Source organism: Mauremys mutica, chromosome 9 (genome assembly GCF_020497125.1).
Source record: "Mauremys mutica isolate MM-2020 ecotype Southern chromosome 9, ASM2049712v1, whole genome shotgun sequence".
In the NCBI taxonomy this organism is placed as follows: Eukaryota; Metazoa; Chordata; order Testudines; family Geoemydidae; genus Mauremys; species Mauremys mutica.
This window is the reverse complement of record NC_059080.1, coordinates 92,644,703-92,667,252: the sequence shown is the minus strand read 5'-3', so window position 1 is coordinate 92,667,252 and position 22,550 is coordinate 92,644,703. Positions and strand designations below refer to the sequence as shown.

Below are 22,550 nucleotides of genomic sequence, written 5' to 3'. Positions count from 1 at the left end.
TTAATTTTCTCACAATGCTTTGAGATCCTCGGGAGAAAAGGACTATAAAAGTGAACGGTATCATTAGTAGTACAAAATGCATGACTTTAACAAGACAGACCCATCAGAAGTTAGGGAGCGAGATAGACTAAAGATCTAACCTTGTAGGTTTTTATGCAGGAAAAAAAAATGTAATGAGAATTTTGAATGAGACTGTGTGAACAGGTCACAAGAAAGTAACGTTTAGGGTTGTAAAATTTCCTCATGTTAATAAGCTCTATTGGGGTAACTTTATATACATATATCCATTTCATACTGAGAATGCAGAAATATTGAAACCTCTTATCAAGCAAATCAGGGTATAATTTTTTGATTTAACAGTTAATTATGTTGAAGCTAATTATTAAAGCTCATGATAAGTGATGCAGCAGAAACCAGTGTATCTGCCCCCTGAAAATGCAAATGCGCAGTAAACATTTTCCTGTAATGTACATCTTTTTAATTTTCAGATGATTGCCTGGCCTACATCTATTACCCTTTTGCATTTTTTGCTGAGCTTTAATTAAAGTTGAAGTCTGTCTTGATTTGCTGATTAACCATCATGAGCAATTTAAAAGAAAGGGTCATCATCCTAAAACATGCGGGAGCCCACACTTAAATTAGTCCAAAACACTGTAGAATCAAGTAATCTCTTTTTAAAAATGGGAGTGCTGATCATTTTCAAAGTGTAGATTAATTCCTTACTTATGCTTGGAAAATTTGGAGCTGTTCTTGAAAACTAATCAAGGGAACCTGGGGGGTAATGTAATTTGCAGCCAAAGCTGATCTGATCCCATGGTGCATAGTGTATGAAATAACAAGTTTCTCAAGCAAAGGATGTGAGCTAGTATCTGTGTTACAAACCTTTGCTTCAGATAGTTACCTTGTCTCTCCTACTTGACACTGTTGTTTTGTTCTAGTGCTTCATTTAGATTTAGGTTGCAATTAAAGGTCACCTATGTGATTTCTTTTTTTTAAAAATGCGGTGTTGCTCTTTTTTGGATTGATTTCTGTCCCTTAGGTATCAGGAATGCCAACCCTGGTCTATCCTTGCTCTGCTGGAGAACTTTTTGGAGGACTCAGTGGATGTATATCGTTATTGCTTGTAACTTAATTGAAGAGGTAGTGAGTTGAAACTTTAACAAATGTGTCCTTTCTCCAAAAGGTTAATTCATTGTTAAAGTTAAACCAATGTTAACAAAGAAAAGACAAATTTTTAACTGTCTGTTTAAAAATCCCTTCCTCTTTCTATAGCTTAATTTTTATTCTTGACTTTTGTGGCTCCATCATTTCACTAGTTCACCGAAAGGCTGACTCAGTCACCAAGATCAATCTGCAAGTTGGGGAACAGGAGAGGAGAGGACAAGTTTGCTGTAAGCAGCCCCTGCAGATGTCTTGGCACCATCTCAAAGGTCAGAGTAAAACTGTTCCCTGTGGAGTCAGCCTTTGCAAACACTTATGCCTATATGTAAGTAAATGGCAATAACGACATGTGGAAAGTTAAGCACACATGTATAGATGTTTGCAAGATCAGGGCTTTAACCCATATTTGTGCAAAGTGGCTTGTTTTTCAGAGGTGCTCAGATCACCTATTTTACTGCTTAGATATGGCCTTAGCTAGCTACCTCTAGGCATGTATGTTTGAAAATGCAAGACTAAGTGATTATCCAAGGCTACCCAGTGAGTCAGTGGCTGAGCTAGGATTAGCATTCAGGGGTCCGGAGTCCCAGTCCACAGCTCTAACGACAGGACTGCTTTGAGGGTATGTCTACACTGTGCATTCCTGACAGTGGAGTGTGGAGTACATACACTACCTGCTCCATGACAACACAGGTTAGCAGTGTAGATAGTGAGGCACTGCTTAGATGAGTAGAAAAAAGACATGCCAGAACCCTAGGTACATGCCCTATACAACTTTCTACATGCCCAAGCAGTCCCCTGCCCCTTGTCTACGATGCTATTTTTAGCAGTGTAGTGTCCCACTGACAAAGCCTTTCCCTGCCACAGGGAAAGACACCGACAGGGAGGAGGTAATAGGGAAAGATTCTGGAAAGTCACTGAAGCTGTTTTGTTAATTACTGTACAAAGTTATAACAAGAGCTGTACAAAAATCAGAATTTCCTTCCTGGAGAAAATTTAGCATTACCCAAAAAAAGGCAACATTTTCTACCGGAGTGACATTTTAAAAAAAATACCATTTTGGAAGAACCGACAAGGAATTCTTCAAAAATTTCTGATCCTATCTCACGAGTACCCTGGCTCTCTGAGTATCAGCAGCCTGTATGAGGAATGAGCTGTGGAGGATCAGGGGGAGTTTGGAAGCTGGGGCTTCCAGGCTCCCTGCTCCTTAAAATATGTCTGGTTTCCATCGAAAGTTTTTTGTCAAAATCAACTCACTCCCATGGAGTGTTTTGGTGCCCTCAAAGGAGCTGAAGCCAAGTAAAATAACAATTATTTTCACGTGATGCTGAAACATTTTTTCCTTTTGTTACGTTACAGTATGTACATTCATCAGTATCTGGCATTAGCAAGAGATTAGTAGGCAGACAATACAATTCTTTAAAGAATTCAATAAGCTTTGTGTATGCCTCGGGAGAGACATGGAAAATAATAGTTCAACTTCTAGGAAACTTAATCTAATCTGTAGGGTAGGACATTTAAGGTACAACCTCTGAATTACAAAATAGTGCCTTTACGCATTAAACACCAGCACATCCACAGACACTAACCTCAAGGTTAAACAATCTGCTGATGCTAAAGAAATGAAAGCAACGGTTATGAATTACAGCTTTAGATAAGCGGTGCTTCACAGGAAGCGAACTGATGACCCAGGCAATCATACAGAACACAGAAATGGATCAATTACTGACTGATAATGATGCTTCTCAACACCTCTCTCTTCACCAATCCAAAAATGGATAATTTTTCACCTACAGGATTTTGTTTTACTGTGAAGAAACAAGTGGCAAAACAAACTCCCAGATTAAATAGGTATTTATGTGTGAAATTCAGATGCTGTGAAGGTTCAGTTTAAATGAGTGCCAGTAATGATGAGCATGCCTTTCTGAAGTTTATCTGAATTTATCTTAACCTCCTAAATCTGTAAAGTTGAGTCCCGATCCTGCAAACTCTTATCAAACTTTATAAACTCATTGCATAGAATTACTTTTGAATCTGTTTGCAGGTTTGGGGCCTTGGACTGGAAATCTTATGAGAATGTGTTGCTCATGGTTTTGGCACTTCCAATTCCAGTTAAAAACAGGAAGTGCAAATGTACAGCAGAAGTAGTAGAGAGGTACATATTAAAGGAGACTTGAAAGGAGGTGTCAGTTACCAGTTTAGGGGCAGATCCACAGAGTGTGTAAATCGTCATAACTCCATTGACTTTACTTAGTCATGCTCTCTTAGACTCACCCTTGAATTTGGCTCTGAGCAGAAGGGTGTAACTATAATGGTTCTGTTTTGCTCTTCAGTGAAGCTGAGAATTCTGGTGCACTAGTCTTAAATAGGAGCATTCAGAGAAACTTTTAAATGAAGGAGAAATATGGACCTATATTTTAAACAGCGAAATACCTTCTACAACCCTAGAGGGCTAGACAAGTGTAAATGGTCTGATGTGATTTTCTGGCTATTTACAAAAAGTAAATTGGGAATGTCAATAACATAAAATGTGTATGTTATACTCATTGCAGTGGACTCGTGCTGTGAAAGTGTTTTCTTGGTTTTTTTTTTATTGTTGTAAGTGTACTTGTTTCCAATTTAAAGTAATGTTGAGAAATATGGAATGGCTCGATTCTTCATTTTAAACATTTTCCTAAGAGGTTTGTTAGAATTAGGCTGTTTCTCCCACTGACGTCAAGCTCCATGTGCAGATCGAAGGCAGCTCATGGTCCTTAGAGACAAATAGCTGTTCCTTTTATATCCTGGAGTGTATAATCTACAGCAGCAATCCATTTTGCATATTGTAGTGTCAAAACTGATGTGTCCATCTTTATTGAAGTGTTTTCCCACAGGTTACTCCCGACATCTCTCATGCTCCAAAGTATCTTACAGGGATTTATTTGAAGGACTCTACATGCTCTGTTATATAAGAAGGTACCCAGTTGATTAGAGAGATGAGATACAGTCAGTGGAGAAAAAGATACTATTCTTATGAGTCTTTCAATCTGCTAATTAAAGAGTATGAGAATATCTGTGCAGATCAAAGGCTAACTTTTTGAAGGTCTCTAAGTAATTTATCAATTGCTGCTCACAACCTACAGACCTTACATATTTTTACCTTTGAAAGCCTTCCACTGAAGTCTCTGGAGGTTACCTTATTAAAATATGATGCACTGAGCTTCTCAGCAAAAAAATCAGCAATGATCATGTTCCTAGGTCCTGATTGTCTGAGGATGGGTGTCAGCACCTTCTGAAAATTAGGCCTTTTTAAGACATCAGCAACTAAAGTTAACCCCTTTAGCAAATATTGACCTAGATGTTCTTTTAGGAATCCCTGGATCCTGCTTCCTTCTGATCTGGGTCAGGTGTTGCTTCCTTCCTGCAGAGGGAACTCTTCAACGTTTAAGCCCCTATGGCTTGATTAAACTTTAATCTTTCTGAGATATGAAAAAAGGCAATAACTTGTTACAACAAATTGATTTCCATACACTGCCTGGACTTCCTGTTAGAGAGAGCAACATGGCAAAATAATAATAATAATAAAAAAATAGACTGCTATCACTCTTTCTGACCTTAACCCAACTTGTAATTACCGGAAATCTTGTAGGAAAGCATGTCGTCTTAAGAGTTCCAACCTGATTTCATGAACAGTGAGGGGTCCAGATACATTTAGAATAGCTTCAGATAAGATCTTTGTGAACCAAATCTCCAGCATTTTTGGGATTTGCCCATCAGTAATGGAGAACCACCAGTACCTTCCACCCTGATGCTGGCTCTGCAAGCTAAATTTGCTGTGATTAGTAGGGCTGGAAGAAGAACGATGGCACTAATATTCAAGCTGTTTGAAGAGAGGTTTACTGCCCCCAAAAGAATCATTTAATTATAACATACCATTTTCTTTTGATCTGCATTTAAAAGAGTTAATTTGCCTAGGCATGCACCAGTGGGGCTAGTGGATAACGGTTTATATTAGAGATGTGCCAAATGGTTCAGTAATAATTTTGAATACAGTTGAGACCTCTTAAACATGTAGCCTTGGTGCACAATAATTCTGTTCAATTAATAGGTTTATTTCCTTCACAGATAGTCTTTTAAAATTGTTCCACCATCCATGCAGTGCTGTTGAGAGGCATGTTGTAAATACGTTCTTTTTAGAAGTGAACTCCAGGGGCTTGATTCTCCTTTTACAAAGCTTTAAAATTGGTGTATCTTCACTGATTTCAACAGAGTTACTCCTGATTTACACTAATGGAAGTGAACCCTAGGGTTTTGTTAGATATTTTTGAGAGCTTCTGTGGAGTCCTGCTAAATTAGGTACAGCAACTGCTAATTCTCTATTGCTCCCTTCCTGCAGCAATAGAGAGGAAATTTGACAATGTTGTCTTTATGCTGTCTACATCAGTGGTTCTCAAATTTGTTCTGCCACTTGTGCAGGGAAATCCCCTGGCGGGCCGGGCCGGTTTGTTTACCTGCTGCGTCCGCAGGTTTGGCTGATCATGGCTCCCAGTGGCTGTGGTTCGCTGCTCCAGGCCTATGGGAGCTGCAGGAAGCGGGACGGGCCGAGGGACATACTGGCTGCCGCTTCCAACAGCTCCCATTGCCCTGGAGCAGCGAACCGCGGCCACTAGGAACCATGATCTACATTATAGCATCCACCATTCCTAGCACTGTTGGAGCCATATTTATGGTTAACATGGTGACCAAATTTTCTAGTGCAGTCATAGTTATGGAACAGAACACAGGAATAATACTAAAATCTAATGTTTTGGACCTTTACTGTAGACAACTGTATAATTGTCTTATAAGAGATCTTCATCTGTACATCATTTATAGAGAACATCATTGATATTAGGAGCCTCTTTTATGTTTTTCTTTGATAATTAAAATAAACATAGATGCTTAAACTCAATTAAAAATACTTAGAATTTACACAGCACTTTTCATTCATAGATATCAAATCACCTTACTAGATCAGGCAAGCATTATTATCCCCATTTTACAGCTGGGAGAAAGAGGTGCACAAAGGTTAAGTGACTTGCCCAAGGTCACACATCAAGTTGGGCAGAGTAAAGAGTAGAATCCCCACTCTTGACTCGGTTCTTCTGCATACTTGGTGGAGATTATAAAAATCAAACCCCTATATGTCTATGGATCTAATCCTACAACCCCCTGAACATATGAATAGTCCCTGTGATGTGCATTAAGTGTTTGCAGGATGGGCAGTTAGAGTTGAATTTCAATGAGTACTTTTTCTAATGTTAATTTTAAATTTGCCTTGGATTTTCTGTATTTCAATATGCCAGCCATACAATTCTAGTTAACACTTCACATACCCTCACTCAGTTTTCCAGTGCAGCAGAGAACCAATAACTGCATATGGAGTAATACTGCTGTTCCTTTATACACAACCTTAGCTTGGGAGGGAGGTTTATTTGCAATCACATTGCCTCATCTACTCATTTAGGGCCTGATCTAGAGCCCATTGAAGTCACTGGGGTCAGGATCAGGCCCTTGTCCTGCTGGTATTTATCCTAGCCTACAGATTCCAAGATAGCCTTGGAAAACCCATTTCACCCCCCTTAAAAATGATCTGATTATAAGTGTAAGCACAGACAAACACAGAGAAAAACAAAATAGCACAGACTCGATTGTGGACAGCAAAAGCAAAGCCTTTATGAAATTCTGAGACTAACTGTTTTCTTTTTATTGCTCCCAACGTTCATGAACTCCACATAGATGTGTGAGACTTAGAGAAACTGCAGCAGTGAATGTCCTAAAGGTATCACAATGCCAGGAACACCAATGAAAAATATATTTAGTTCCATTCTGAAAATGAATGGTGTACAATAGCTCTTAAAAGATTTCTTACTTGTGGAGGGGACTAGTCCAAATTTCTGTGCATGCAAGATGGGTTTAATCAACCGGCATTCTGATTCAAGACTTCTTAACCCTTTCAGCTCCTATCCCTACAATTTCCCGATTCCCTCCTTCCCCCCAAAAGACGGGAGCCCCTCTCAAGCCTTGCTGGACCCTCCCCTTACCAAGTGCCACAATCCAGCCCTTCCCCAGAGCTAATTCCCTTGCTCTCTTTCCTGCTCCCAGTAGGTTCCATTACTGTTCCCGATGCTGTAGTGATCCAAGCATCCCCAGCGCTGCTCTCTCTCCCCCTGGTGAGGGTTATAATGGAAAGCCAGACAAGCTGGGAATGCAGCACGTGCTTTCCATCAGCAGAGAGGAGATTTAGGGTCGGATTCACTCTTCTGCATCTGGAGAGCCCCTCCCTGGTCCACTCTTCCTGCCTCCTTTAAATAGGAGGGCTGGGGTAGGAAAAGGGTTTGGCATGCGGGGTGGGGGGGGCGGGGAGGTGATTTTTAATTACAGTTTAAAGCAGATTATTTTGTTTAAAATTATAGCAGGAGGAAAAAAATTAAATGAGCAAAACCTGAAACTCGCCGTGTCCAGGGCTGGAAGGCACCCCCCCTTGGTACTGACCTTTGGCGAGACTCTTGCTGTCAGAAGACCTCTTCTTCCCACAGTCCAGATTCTGTGTGCTTCCCTGCCTCAGTCTCTCTTCCTGTGTTGCCTATAGAACCACTCTCCTACTCATTGCCAAAGCCCCAGGGTGTCATCCCTGCCTCCCACACAATTTTCTAGCCTCACCACACTGTCAGTTGATCAAGGTTATTTGCATTACTTCTGGTGAACCTGCCATTTGCTGATGCAGCTAACTCTAAATGTCCCACCTATCCAAGGATTGGCATGGGCTTGAATTTTCCCTACTATGCACCAATATCAGCATTAGCAATAAGATAATTGGGGCATGTTTAATCACTAATATTTTGCACAAAATTAAATATCTTATGAGTCTTCATTCTGCAATAGCACACGGGAGAATTTAATTTCTCTGCTTATGATTTTAGCTGGAGGTGCTGCTAGAACAAAATACTTTGCTTTTTTTGCAAGAAACGCTGCTCCCATTCCCAGCTACCGCTTGTAATAAAATAACTCCTCTTGGCTTAGATTTATTGCATTCCTCTCTCCCTGTTTGCAGGAACATTGCAGGTAATGCTGCTCGGAAAATTTAGGTGAGCAAACTTCAGTGGCTGTCGCTCTCCTTGGTAGGTGAGTGGGAAAATTAAACTGATTCTATCACATCTTCCAAATATACCGGTGGCACATTATATACTGTGGCTCGATAGTGAAAGAATTTGACTGTGACTCTTTCCACACACACCTCTCATTAAGCTAACAAAATATTTCATTCTTTGTCCAGGCTAGATGTGAAGATTTTTGTAGTGAAGCATATTTTTTCAGTCACCCAACGTCCTTAGCTGCATTCTAATCTCAGATGCACAGTGCCCACTGATGTCAAGAGGAAGGCATAGCTGGCCTACACAGCAAAGAAAATGAGATTCTCTCAAACAGATGTTCCTAAAATGCAACAATTTCTCTAATTGGTTCAGCTGTCCTTTCTTCTCTATCATACAGGCAGGCAGTCATAGCTCAGTGCTAAGACGGGTAGATGCCAATGGGATTTCATTTTACTAATAAGGCTGCTGATTGAGCCTCGGATGATGGACACCATGTGGTGAGCAAATCATTCCACACGATTTTTCCACCTGTTCCTCTGCCCTACGGCAGCCTGTGTGTCCCTCCATTCAAGTTCTGAATGTGGCCTTTCACATGTCGGCTGTTGATAGCCTCTCTTTAAAACATAAAAAGAATTTCCTGTTGAACTTGATGGGTGCTTCAGGCATGCATCCATCCAACAGCAGTATTTCACCCTTAATCTGTAGCTGCACTGTCCTGTATTGTTGAGGATACTTTTAATATTATAAATGCTGCTTTATTTGGTTGTTTTAGGAAGGGGAGAGACAGAGAAACTTCATTAGCATAACTTTTGTCAAACCTATTTATGTTTGTGTAAGTTCCTGTGTGGAGCCCACCAGTATAATTTCTGAACCCCTCACACAATTATCAAGTGAACACCTCCATCTCTCTGTTTTCCTGCCTGCTTATCTTTGCCCAAAGACAAACAAGATTGTAGATTCTGGCCTGTTCTACAGTCCAAAGTGTCCTCCTTCACCCTGCCCAGTATGAAGCAGATGTAAAGCACAGTGTGTAAAACACACACACACACCAGCCAATCAAATGTTATTACAGGGAGACAGGACTGGTGTAAGTGCCTCAGCTGGTGTAAACCCAGTGGCCAATTTATGTCTGCTCAGAATCTGCCCCCCAAAATGTCTGAAGATCTTTAGGGCCATTCCCTTGTGGTTTCTGGTGTCTCCTCTTTCTATCTCCAGCTCAAAGTGGGATGCCATTTCCATCAACCCTCTGAAAGGCTTCAAAAATAGTGTATGTTGGGGGCGGGGGGAACCCTAGTTCAAAATGTTTCCTTTTCCCCAAAATTCTGGATTATCCTCCCCTTTTCACCCCACCCATTCACTGGTCTTGTGCCCTGGACAAATACGATTCAGTACCTGGCCAATAACAAGTTTAAGGTTTGGCACCTTGTGGCATTACTTGAGAGTAGATTCGACTTGTGCTTAAGTATATTAGTTTCTGTAGTGTCATATGCATTTAATCACTTCACCATAGCTAAGTGAACTTTCAGGCATTTTCAAGCTGACTACCCATAATTACCGAACTAAATGCCTATGACAAGGTTTCCCAAACTTTGGTACATGTACTTCTGGTGGGACACATAATTTATGTTCCCTCCATGCACAACAATTTATTAAGGTGGTACATGAACCAATACTATTTGTGAGCCACTCATATCATCATCATATCCTTGCACATATTTCTTTTGTGGTCCATAAAGACACCGAGGTCTGATTGATGACAATTGCACCATCACCTCTTCACAAAAATGGCCAAAATGCCTCATTTTCAACAAGTGCTGAGCCAGAAAAGTGTTTTGTAAATAGAACCCTGTGGGCCCCAGCCTCCCCTCCAGCAATCCTCAGATGCAGAACTGTGCAGACACATCTCCATTCCTGGGCCACTAGGAGCCATGTGGTGTCCCTCTCCCCCCAATAGCCATGAGGGCTTTGGGAAAGAAACTGCCTGGAGGAGCCAGCCAGAGACAACTGCAGAAGCCGTTCAAGCAGGGACCAGCCAAAGCCGATCCCACAACCCCTCAGTCCTCCTCCCTTCCTTTTTCCTTCCATCTAGCTAGTCCCCTCCTAACATAACACCACTGAAAGGATATAAATAACAAAAACAAAACAAACAAACAAAACCCCCAGAGACCTAACACGATGTTTGCTGCCACTAAAGTTTACGATCAGGGCATGTTCTATCCTTTCTCCTACCCTTTGCTTGTCTTGTCTGTTTAGCTTGTAAACTGTTTGGAGCAGGGACTCTCTCTTATTCTATGTTTATACCCTGCATAGCACAATGGGAATTAGCCTTTGGACAACACTATTTCTCCTGTACACAGCGTAAAAAAGCCATATTTAACCCTTAACCTTGGCAACTAAGGATTTTTTTTATTATTTAAAGGGTATCTTTGGTTTTACATAACTATGCAATCATTTATTCTCAAACACTGTATATTAGCTCTACAGTTGTTTTACTTAACATTTAAAATAGTTATAAACTTATGAAATGCCACATAAAAAATGCCCATGAGCTAAACATGTTCCAGTGCATGTGATCCCAAATGTTTTTTTTGACGTGCCCTTTTCTATTGTTCAAATGCTCATGATTCCCCTTTATACATTTTTGTTTTTATTTTGGTTTATTTATATTTATTCCTGGTCTTGGTTATATGCTCATTTGTCTGCAGTGTCACTCAGAGCCCCCCAATACCCGTGTGGAATCCCATTGACTTTGAAAGGTCTCTGCCTGGGCACCAGGGTCCTGGCTAGTGGATCTCACCGCTGGATGGGAGTTCTTTGCGGCAGTCTTCTATGTGAGTCTGTCACGTACACGTGTGAGTACTGTACATTAATAAATGATGCTAGATAATAAAGAAGAGATAGCAGGTGCCTCCTTGATGCGTCACAGAGGACTAAATTCTGGTGGCAGCTTCTCCTCAGCCCATTGCTAGACGCTGAGTTGCTATGTTTCAGATCTCTCTTTCTCTCTGTCTCTCTCTCTCTCCTGGTATGAGTGGGGTTTTTTTTTCTGCTACTAACAAAATAAAACAAATATTGCATGAGGATTGGAGAGGTTAGCGTCCTGGTTATAAGGGGTAACAGAGCCTAAAGCTCACTCAATCCTTTGTGTTACTCACATCTCTATGTTCCCCGTATGGTTAGATACTCACCAAGCAAAAATGTAAGTCTAATGACAGCAGGCGGTTGGCCAAGTCTGGTCCTGCGGACAAGTCCTCCTTCCTTTGGAAATGTCATGGGAACAGCTTATGCTCCCCTTCCCCCCGTCCCCCCCGCAGTAATCATGGCAGCCCAGGGGAAGATGGCTGAGGCTACCGGTACATTCAGATAGCACTGCATCAGTGCTGAGGCTCCCTGTCCTGAAGCTCTATGGTACTGAGTTTTGAATACAGCTTCACCCTGGTTGAATTCACCTTTCTGAGGGTAGATTTACTCTGCTCCTCAAACAACAAAGATGTCAGATTAAAATACAGTGGGTCTTTTAAGAGTTTGGGTAGAATAAAGTGACCTGTAAAAAGATTTAACAATAACAACCTAGAGTGTTGGCATTAGCTTGCAGTATCATTCAAGTGCATCTCATGAGCTGGCAATATTTTCCACTTCTGGCTGCCATTGTTTCTTCAGGGAACAGACACCTTCCCACATCTACAGGCCAATCTGGCATAATGTGCAAAATAGCATGACATGTTTCAGCAGCCCAGATGATAAAATATGTCAACATGGTGTGCCTAGGGTCTAGCCTGGGGCCACTCAGTCATTTAAAAAAGAATCCATTGCATTAAGAGTAGCTTTTAGTTCCATTTTCTTGTGCTTTTTTTCCCTCCCAGTAATCTTAAGGGAGTTTAATTGATCAAAGGCTTGGGTTAGGTTTGCACTTACATAATAGGATTTGGACATACACAATTATAACAGCAATGGAAAACTATTGTAACGTTCAAAGAATCTTAATAGGTGATCGCCGTCTCGCTGGGAGCATGCAAAATGGGTTTGCGTCTTGTCAGTGTTTGCGGGCAATGATCAGACCTGATTTCTAACCTTCCCGTTAGACTTTACACTTATGCCTTGTCTTGTCAAAGTAGGTTTATTCTAAGCATTGCACCCCGAGATGCGTTGCTCTGAGCTACTTGTTTAATTAGGAGATATCCTTGAAAATGTTTGTTTGGATTGTGCTTCAGGGACGGGTTTTTTTTTTTTTTGCAATACTTTGAACAATCAGCGGTGTCTCTGCACCCAGTCCTTTGTGTTTAATATGGATTTAGATATTGGTCTTGAAGAAGCTCTGCATCAGTGGGGTTCGATCCAAAGCTCTGGTTGCCTTTGGGCTGGTCTTCACTACGGTGTTAGCTCACATTACCTACACTTAAATTTACTTGAGTTAGCCTAGTGAGAAGGTCACATCGTAGAACAACACTCGAGCGGCACAGAGTGATAGGATTAGCAGGAGAGACCTATTACTAGCTCAAGCTTCAGCCCATATCCCGTGATGGGCCAGCTAGCTCAAATGTACAGCTCCACTTAACTCTCAGTACAGCTCTTACTGTGTGGCTGGGAACTGGGTTAGGGGCAACAGTCAAGTTACCTTGAGCTCACACTGCAGTGAGGACAAGCTCTTTAAAACACAATAGTCTAGGAATTAGAAAACAGAAATTGCAGCAGGACTTCTCCTTCCTCCCACCATGCTGAGTTTTACAGCACTCCTGGAAGGTTAGCAAGTTCCAAAAATTTTGAACCTTGTGGGGTTAGAGCATTCCCAAAATGAATAAGTCTCTTATAGAAAACACTCTGGGCCAGCTTCACAAAGGGACTGAACTTGGGAGTTAGAGTCCTAAAAAAAAAACCCTTTGTGAATCCCACCTTAGTTACCTAATTCCAACATTTAGGCAACACTGGCATTCACAAAACCCCCATTCAGCTGCATCTAACTCTAGTGGTGCCTCAGTTCCTTACGTGTTTCGATCTTTGCTGTAAAAGTCCCCTCGGTTTGTATTGCTGGGCATGTGCGCTGTTACCTTGGGTAGCTCCTGACTGCCTCTCTCTCTCTCATCCAAGTCCTAGAGGGTTTCTCAGATTAGGCATTGCCTTACCTATCTTGCCTGCAGGGCCCAATCTGGTAAGCATGCATTGACCACATCTAACTCAACACTGAATAGGCAGGGGGTGGGAGCAGGCAGGGGGAGTTGACAGCACCTGATCTTCTAACCTTTAGCCCAACGGTTAATATATTTACCCAGCCTCCCCCCCCCATTCATTTCCCCCTCTGCTTGATGCGTAGAAGGGATTTGAACATGGGTCTCCTACCTCACAGGTGACTACCCTAATGATGGGGACTATTTAGATATAGGGTTCTCTGACCCTTTTCTGCTGAAGCTGTTCCACTGGGCAGTCACAGATGTGAATCCAAAGCACAGATAGGCACCTCCCACCAATCCATATTTAGATACCTAAGTCCCTTCTAGAGGAGGGACTTAGAGCACATCCCTCTCCTTGGCACCTCTCTTGGCTAGCTTTGGTGGCTCCCAGTCAGAGTCCTGGCAATTGTGAATCCCATTTCTGGGTAACTAACTCAGTATTCGTGGCTTTCATATGGTGGATAAGCACCTAAAAGTCAGGCATTGCAATGCCTAAGTCCCCTTTGTTAGTGTAACCAGCAGTCCTCTCCCATTTATAATGAGGCAGATTTGTTGCTGGTCACAGCAATGGCAGTATGACAAAGTGGGGAGAGGGTCTCTCAAGGAGGATGGTCTCAAGCCATTTGCAGCTTTAGGCATGAAAATTAACACCTCGGATTCCAATGGGATCACTCAAGGAGGAATGCACATTCTGAATTCAGCTCCTTGTTTGTAAATACATTTGTAATGCACGCCGAAAGCCTCTGAGAGACGGATGCTATATTAAAATATTAGTAAGGAAGGAAAGTCTTCTGTAGGGTCCAGCGTCTTGTTAGGTTTCTTTAAGCTACTGAGACTCACCAAGTATTATTACCAGAGTGCTTAGCAGCCCTAGTTGTGGAACAGGACCCCCATTGCGCTAGGTGCTGTACAAACACAGACCTTTTGGGGGCAGGACCGCTCATTTTGTATAAATATAAAACAAGAGCCAAAAGCTGGCTACAGCCAGACAGATGAGAGTGCACGAGGAACCAATGAGACAGTATTGTTCAGCATGGTAGGCAGTGCTCCCGTACAGCAGTAGCCTGAGCATTGTCATGTTGTAGGCATCCTGGCAGAGGAGAGTTTTGAGGTGGTGGTTGCAGAGGATTACAGCACCTCCTAAACCTACTAGGCCTAGCACCTAGAAAGTAGACACAAGGTAGGTGAGGTAATATCTTTTACTGGACCAACTTCTGTGGGAGAAGACCCGAAGAAGAGCTCCGGGTAGGTTGAAAGCTTGTACCTTCCACCAACAGAAGTCGGTCTAATAAAAGATAGTACCTCACTTACCTTGTTGCTCACCAATCTTAGGCCCAACATGGCTACAGCAGTACTGTTGGAGTAAGTTTTCAGCATGTTAAGGTTTTCTTTTCCTCATTTCCCCTTCAAATGCCCTTCGTATGTTTTAGAATTGAACAGCCTGACCTATATTATTTCTACCTGAGCTCTGTCTTCTGGATGGCATGTATCCATACCGCTGATTTAATAGTGTTTTAATATTGGTCTGGAAGGGAGCACATAGTAATCTGCTAACAGCAGGCTTTTCTGAGTCTTCTCTCTCACACACACACTGCTCTTTGCACTCCCAAAACCCATTGGAACCAATGAGTTCTGTGAGTGCATATTCCTACACTCACATGTGCTGCCATTGTTCAATGTGTACTAGTGTTTGTACTTGCAAAGTGGGGGTAATATGTATGTGTGACAGCCACCATCTGGACCAACACCAGGGATCTCCAGAGCGAAAAGCATTGACCCTGACAGCTGTAACACTCACAGCCTCTGTGGACCAAGCACAGAGGGTGACATGTAACACGCTGACATGTGGGTTACATGTGCGCAAGCACAGAAAAGTGAAGACCGTGAGCTGAAAATCAGGCTTTCATAGCCTAAGCTTATAGGGGTGCTGAAAACCAGCAACTCCCATTCACTAGCTGCTGGTCCTTAGCACATCTCAGAACCACACCGTTAAGGCAGCTAGAAATGGATGGAGAATTTGGGAGGAGCTTTATTTCTCTGCCTTTCGGGGGGATAGTTACCAAGCAGGTAGGCAGCTATAAATGCTAGAGGGATGTACTGCTGCAGATGCCCAGCTCTTTTTCAGGTATGCTGCTTACATCTCCAGTTGATGAACAATGCTGTGTGCCTGTTCTTTGTGTAGGGCAACAGGATTGTTTTTTATAACGTTTTGAGTTTTCCATTCAGGTTATCAGCTCAATCGAAAAGCTCTGTAAAGCTCCTGCCACAGTAACACACAGAGGTATATGAAGCTATTTGGAGGGGGGCATTCCCACCACTTGCACTTTTAATAGTAACAATTTTGTAATCGAATATGAGTAACATAAGAGTGAGGGGCAGAGACTCTCTTAACACTGGTACCTATTCTTTGAGGACTCTACTTCTGTTTTGTGAGTGTCTCAATAGAAGATTAGAGTATCCTTTGTAAAACAACAGCTATGTCATTACCTTCCCAGTCTTCAGGGATTCTGCTAATTCTGAGGGTATTATAGTTCAAATTCAATCTAATTTCCAAATCGTCACAGCATTTCCCAAGGGTGGCTTTTTAAAAGTTTATTTTCTCTCTGCAATGAAGACATGGTCTCATGATTTGATTCCTGATTTTATTTCAGCAGGTCAGTTTTATTGCAACAAGATCTAAGGCTATTTTAATGGCCTATAAGAATCTCTGCATATTTTTTTGTGTGGAGGGGAGCATAATTAATGTGGTAGTTAGTATATTTAATCTACGGAAAGGAAGCAGTGTGGTGCTATATTGTTTGAATGTTTCAATAAGCGTAATTCAAGCCTTTCCCAATTTTGTTTTCTTTTTCCCCTTTAGTTTAAATTATTCTGTAAACAACCAACTAAATTGTCTGATATAACCCTAATGACAATTCAAGACCAGCTAATTCTCAGAAGCACAGTTTGTTTAATCTGCTGTTATACAATTGCCTTTTTAAAGGTGGAAAGTTTTAATGCAGGAGGTGTTGTGTATGCTGCTGCTAGGGGAAAATTATGATTATTATTAATCATGTTTATTACAGTACTGGCTAATGACTAGGGCCGCATGGTGCTAGGTGCTGTACAAACACACTGTCTATTCAATCCCTCCTACCAAAGAGCTTACAATCTAAATAGACAAGGCAGACAAAGGGGTGGGGGGAGGGATAGAACACACAAGCAGAGCGCAATGGCAGCATCCATCACATTAGTTCCATGACAGTGATGTTTTCGTTTGGTTGTTTGGGGGGTAGCAGTTAGTTTGGAGAGAGACCATGAGGAAAGGGGTTGGGAGAAGGGTGGAGGAAACAGCCAGTCAGCACAGGGCAGAGAAGGTCCAGTCAAAACAGCAGAAAATTGTCAGTGTCGGTTGGTCCCTGCATTTGCTGCTTCTGCAGCTGCTCTGCCTGCTCTATCTTTGTCTGGCTCCTCCCTGCAGTTTCTTTCCCCAAGGCCAGATGGTTGGCAGGGATGGGAATGCATGAGTTTTAGTGCCCCAAATTGTGAGTCTTCCCTGCACAGTTTTGGGACCAGAGGCATGCTGTGGGAAAGATAACTCAAGCCTGATTTTTCCAGTCATAATAAGCACCCACAACCCCAGCTGAAGTCAAAGGGAGCTGCAGGTTCCCAGCACGTTCATTTATGGTAAGAGAAAGGTAGCAGATATTTCACATTCTGACTATCCCCCAAACAAAATACCCTTTTTTACAGGGGTAGGCAACCTAGGGCACGTGTGCCGAAGGCAGCACGCAAGCTGATTTTTAGTGGCATGCACACTGCCCGGGTCCTGGCCACCGGTCCGGGGGGCTCTGCATTTTAATTTAATTTTAAATGAAGCTTCTTAAACATTTTTAAAACCTTATTTACTTTACATACAACAATAGTTTAGTTATATATTATAGACTTATACTGGCACACAAAACCTTAAATTAGAGTGAATAAATGAAGACTCGGCACAGCACTTCTGAAAGGTTGCCAACCCCTGCTTTATTATAATAATTATTATATATTTGTATTATTGTAGCACTTGGAGCCTTAGTCATGGATCAGGATGCTAAGTGCGGTGTGAGCAACAAAAAGCTGGTCCCTGCTCCCAACGAGTTTACAATCTAAGTCTAATGCAAGCAACAGCCAATGGATACAGAACGATGTGGGAATACAAGTTAACCGTGAGACTGAATTGGTAAGCATGAGAGGTGGTGGTTTTAGCACAGCAGTGGCCCAGCCATTGCCGTGTTTTTTATAGGCACCACAAAAAAAGGAGTGTCAGGCGAGTTTTGAGGGACAACAATGAAAGTTAAAATAAAATTATTTATCGTTCAGCGCTATTAAAATGCACACACAAAGCTCTGAGATGCCAAATCATTAATAATGACCTTTAGCTTTTACTCATGACAGTGCATTTTAAGGATGGTTTATCTCTGTTCCAAGATTTAATGTGATATACAAAGAGTGAGTGTAGCAATGTGGGGAAAACGATAAATGGCATGTGACTGGCCCTGTTTTTTCTTATTCATAGCCAGTCCCAAATTCATGGTGTTTTTCCCTTAGGGTTTTTCAAGAAATCAGTATTCAGTCTCATTCTTCATCAGAGTGGAATAGGAGCCAACTCTTACCATGAAACAAAATATAATACAGTAAGAAGCTGAGGCCTTGCACTCCAGAGTCTTTTCCTTCCCCCAGCATGAAAGGGGGAGGGGGGAACGCTCAAAATCCTGTTTAAATTACGTTGGCTCCAAGTGATGTTTGCCCTAGTAGGGGTGGACCAAGGCAGTTGACCCCTAGCAATATCCTCACGTGAGACAACTGCTTGGAGCGAAAGGCGACATGCCTGAGAAGGGGAAGCAGTGCTAACAGATCAGGACTCCCTTTGCCCTGCCTGTGCAAAGGGGCAGCAGCAATAGCAGGTCAGGTTTTCATGTATATCATATGAGCTCCATGTTAGGGACCATAGACACAGGGTTATGTGCATCATGGTTAATCTGTCCTTTCTCTCAGTGGCCGGATCCTTCCCCTGCCAGCTTGTGTCCAAAGCAGAGAATGTAAGGCTATGTCTTCACTACCCGCCATATCGGCGGGTAGCAATCGATTTCTCGGGGATCGATATATCGCGTCTCATCTAGACGCGATATATCGATCCCCGAATGAGCTCCTGTCGACTCTGGAACTCCACCAACCCAAACGGCGGTAGCGGAGTCGACATGGGGAGCCGTGGACATCGATCCCGCATCGTGAGGACGGTAGGTAATTCGATCTAAGATACTTCGACTTCAGCTACGTAGCTGAAGTTGCGTATCTTAGATCGACTTCCCCCTGTAGTGTAGACCAGCCCTGAGTTTCTTGGCTTGCCTGGAAGGTAGTTTGGGGCTCTTGGCGTATTTGACCCTCTAAAGAACAGGTCAGGGCAACTTAAGGCTTTTGACTGAATGCATATTTTCATATGTGTAGCTAAACTTTTCCCACTCCCCCCTCCCCAAAACTTCAGAAAAAGGTTAGTCTCCATGCACAGGCCAATGCTTTGATGGAATTTGTTGACAAGGCAGCATGCTGGCTCTTCTTCATCTGAGATTTCTGCTCATCTATATGCTAATTCAAACTGGATATATGCATGGTTCTTCCCAAAGCTTCTGCTCCTAATACCTTTTTAGCACATAATTTAATATTGTAATTTGGGGACTGGCAGTAAAAGTTGGTGCCTTGTGTTGTTTTGCAAATCTATTTATTATTTCCTTGAGGGGAGCTGCATCAAGCATTCGCTTCTCAGCTGAAAGGACAGCAAGATCTGTCAATCTGTTCCGGCTTATTGTGCTTCCTAGCCATATATGCAAATACCAGAGAGCATAAAATAGCACTTCTAGGTGCAAGTGTCTGACAAAAAACAAGAACAAAAAGAAAGAGGAGAACATAAGAACGGCCGTACCGGGTCAGACCAAAGGTCCATCTAGCCCAGTATCTATCTACCAACAGTGGCCAATGCCAGGTGCCCCAGAGGGAGTGAATCTAACAGGCAATGATCAAGTGATCTTCCTCCTGCCATCCATCTCCATCCTCTGACAAACAGAGGCTAGGGACACCATTCTTACCCATCCTGGCTAATAGCCATTTATGGACTTAGCCACCATGAATTTATCCAGTTCCCTTTTAAACATTGTTATAGTCCTAGCCTTCACAACCTCCTCAGGTAAGGAGTTCCACAAGTTGACTGTGCGCTGCATGAAGAAGAACTTCCTTTTATTTGTTTTAAACCTGCTGCCTATTAATTTCATTTGGTGACCCCTAGTTCTCGTATTATGGGAATAAGTAAATAACTTTTCCTTATCCACTTTCTCCACATCACTCATGATTTTATATACCTCTATCATGTCCCCCCTTAGTCTCCTCTTTTCCTAGCTGAAAAGTCCTAGCCTCTTTAATCTTTCCTCGTATGGGACCCTCTCCAAACCCCTAATCATTTTAGTTGCCCTTTTCTGAACCTTTTCTAGTGCTAGAATATCTTTTTTGAGGTGAGGAGACCACATCTGTACACAGTATTCGAGATGTGGGCGTACCATGGATTTATATAAGGGCAATACTATATTCTCCGTCTTGTTCTCTATCCCCTTTTTAATTATTCCTAACATCCTGTTTGCTTTTTTGACCGCCTCTGAACACTGCGTGGACATCTTCAGAGAACTATCCACAATGACTCCAAGATCTTTTTCCTGACTCGTTGTAGCTAAATTAGCCCCCATCATATTGTATGTATAGTTGGGGTTATTTTTTCCCAATGTCCATTACTTTACATTTGTCCACATTAAATTTCATTTGCCATTTTGTTGCCCAATCACTTAGTTTTGTGAGATCTTTTTGAAGTTCTTCACAATCTGCTTTGGTCTTAACTATTTTGAGCAGTTTAGTATCATCTGCAAACTTTGCCACCTCACTGTTTACCCCTTTCTCCAGATCATTTATGACCCTTGGGGAACACCACTAGTTACCCTTCTCCATTCTGAGAATTTACCATTAATTCCTACCCTTTGTTCCCTGTCTTTTAACCAGTTCTCAATCCATGAAAGGACCTTCCCCTTTATCCCATGACAACTTAATTTACGTAAGAGCCTTTGGTGAGGGACCTTGTCAAAGGCTTTCTGGAAATCCAAGTACACTATGTACACTATGTAGAGAAGATGTGGTACAATTGTATTGGTGAGGTTCTATTTTTTTACATTGAAAACTGAACTACTTATCACTGAAATGCCAACATTCACATGTGAAACTCACTCCCTAACATTCGTTTAGATTGTTGACTTAAAGACTTACACAGGAAAAGAAAAATGAATAGTCACATCTGTATGAATTGAACCCACTTCAATTATCATGAATTAATAATTAAATAAATTGGACAGTCCAGAAATGAAAAGTATTTTCCAGCATGTGCACACTCATACACGGCTATTTGCCATTTAACCTGATTTTGTTTTGGCTGCTAGTGATGCATAAGATAGGAGAAAAATGAATGGATTCTTTTTGTTTTATGGAGGGGATTTTTCATTCTATTATAATTTTAAGTTGTGCTTCCTTTGCACAGATGACCTAGTTTGGAATCATGGCAGAGTAATTCAGTGACCAGGAGGGGTTTTTCAATATTTATTGTCGGTATTATAAGCATGATTATATACAGAGGAGCAAAATATTTCAAAGGTTTCTAGTTGTTAATTGTTAAGGTAAATCCAACCCCCAATTCCCTTATTTACATGGGCAATTATCCTTTATGATGCCAAAATGGCAACTTGATAGGAATTGGAGGATTGCACCTATGTTTACGTATGTTTGAAGTCTAAGACACACAAGAACTTTCTGTTCCTCTCTAGCAGTTGCATTGCAGTTGAACTCCAAACGCACAGGCACTCTTAAATAACACCTGTGATTCCTAGATCTCAAATCACTACCATTATTCCCATTTTGTAGATGAATCCCACTCTCTCCCCTGGGCCATACTGTCTTAGATGATAAAGCTTTTTTGTGTTTCTTTTCACAGATGGACTGCTAATTGAGTTCCAGATGATCCAAAGAATTTAGGCACCTAACTGCTACTGGAATCAATAGGCATTTAAGTACCTTTGCAGATCTGGCCCCAGACTTCTAATATCTTTCTGAGGGCCCTAGGGCTAACTGCATCGCTGTCCTTTCTCTAGGTGCTCAGAGTGCACCCCCTCAGGTGTCAGGCCTTGTACCTTTACCTCCCCTGGGGTGGAATCACACTATTCTCCAACTCATATACTGGATCTTGGGCTGCAGTATCGTGTGAATCCACTGTGCTTATCAAGGAGATATGACTGGGTGCGGCACCTGCAGGTCTTCCCTTCAGAAGTCTGTGACCAGCAGTGATCACTATGGATCAGCCACCCGTCTTAAACCAAAGTATTGTCTAATCTTAATGGCAGGACTAAAGCATAACAGATTTTAAAACAACAAACAGTCTACCTGCATGTCTATTTTACCTAGAGACTTACCATCTCCTGATGGAAGCCTAGAAAGACTTAACTTCTTCAGACTCTCCAGCGGGTGTCTCTGTGTGTGTCTGTTTGTTCCCTCAGACAGCTGTCCAACACCAGCTTTTGCTCTGGAACAGGAGTCTTTTTACCTGTTTATAATCCTTTTCGTCAGCTGGCTCTCTGCATTGGCTCTGCGAGTAAAACATGTTTTGTAACTTAGGCCTGGTCTACACTACGGGGTTAGGTCGAATTTAGCCATGTTAGGTCAATTTAAAAATGACTGCGTCCACACAACCAACCCTGTTCCATCGACCTAAAGGGCTCTTAAAATCAACTTCTGTACTCCTCCCCGGCAAGGGGAGTAGCGCTAAAATTGACTCTACTGGGTCAAATTTGGGATGGTGTGGACGCAAATTGACGGTATTGGCCTCTGGGGACTATCCCAGAGTGCTCCATTGTGACTGGCTTGGACAGCACTTTGTACTACCACTAGCCAGGTACACAGGAAAAGCCCTGGGAACTTTTGAATTTAATTTTCTGTTTGGTTAGTGTGGCGAACTCAGCAGCACGGGTGACCATGCAGTCCCCCCAGAATTGTAGAACGTATAATGTTTCTATGA

General features: G+C 42.1%; 1 long non-coding RNA gene across 2 annotated transcripts; it reads left to right on the top strand.

Annotated features, from left to right (window-relative positions):
* Positions 1 to 704: 704 nt before the first annotated feature.
* LOC123377757 lies at positions 705 to 22,211 on the top strand. Of its 2 annotated transcripts, none has more exons than XR_006582312.1 (7): positions 705 to 1,140; positions 1,317 to 1,430; positions 8,231 to 8,301; positions 8,668 to 8,767; positions 10,976 to 11,101; positions 17,481 to 17,639; positions 21,474 to 22,211. It is a non-coding gene; the product is annotated as an uncharacterized LOC123377757 (long non-coding RNA). The 2 variants fall into 2 exon arrangements; XR_006582311.1 differs by having other exon boundaries at positions 10,976 to 11,122.
* The last annotated feature ends 339 nt before the right edge of the window (positions 22,212 to 22,550 follow it).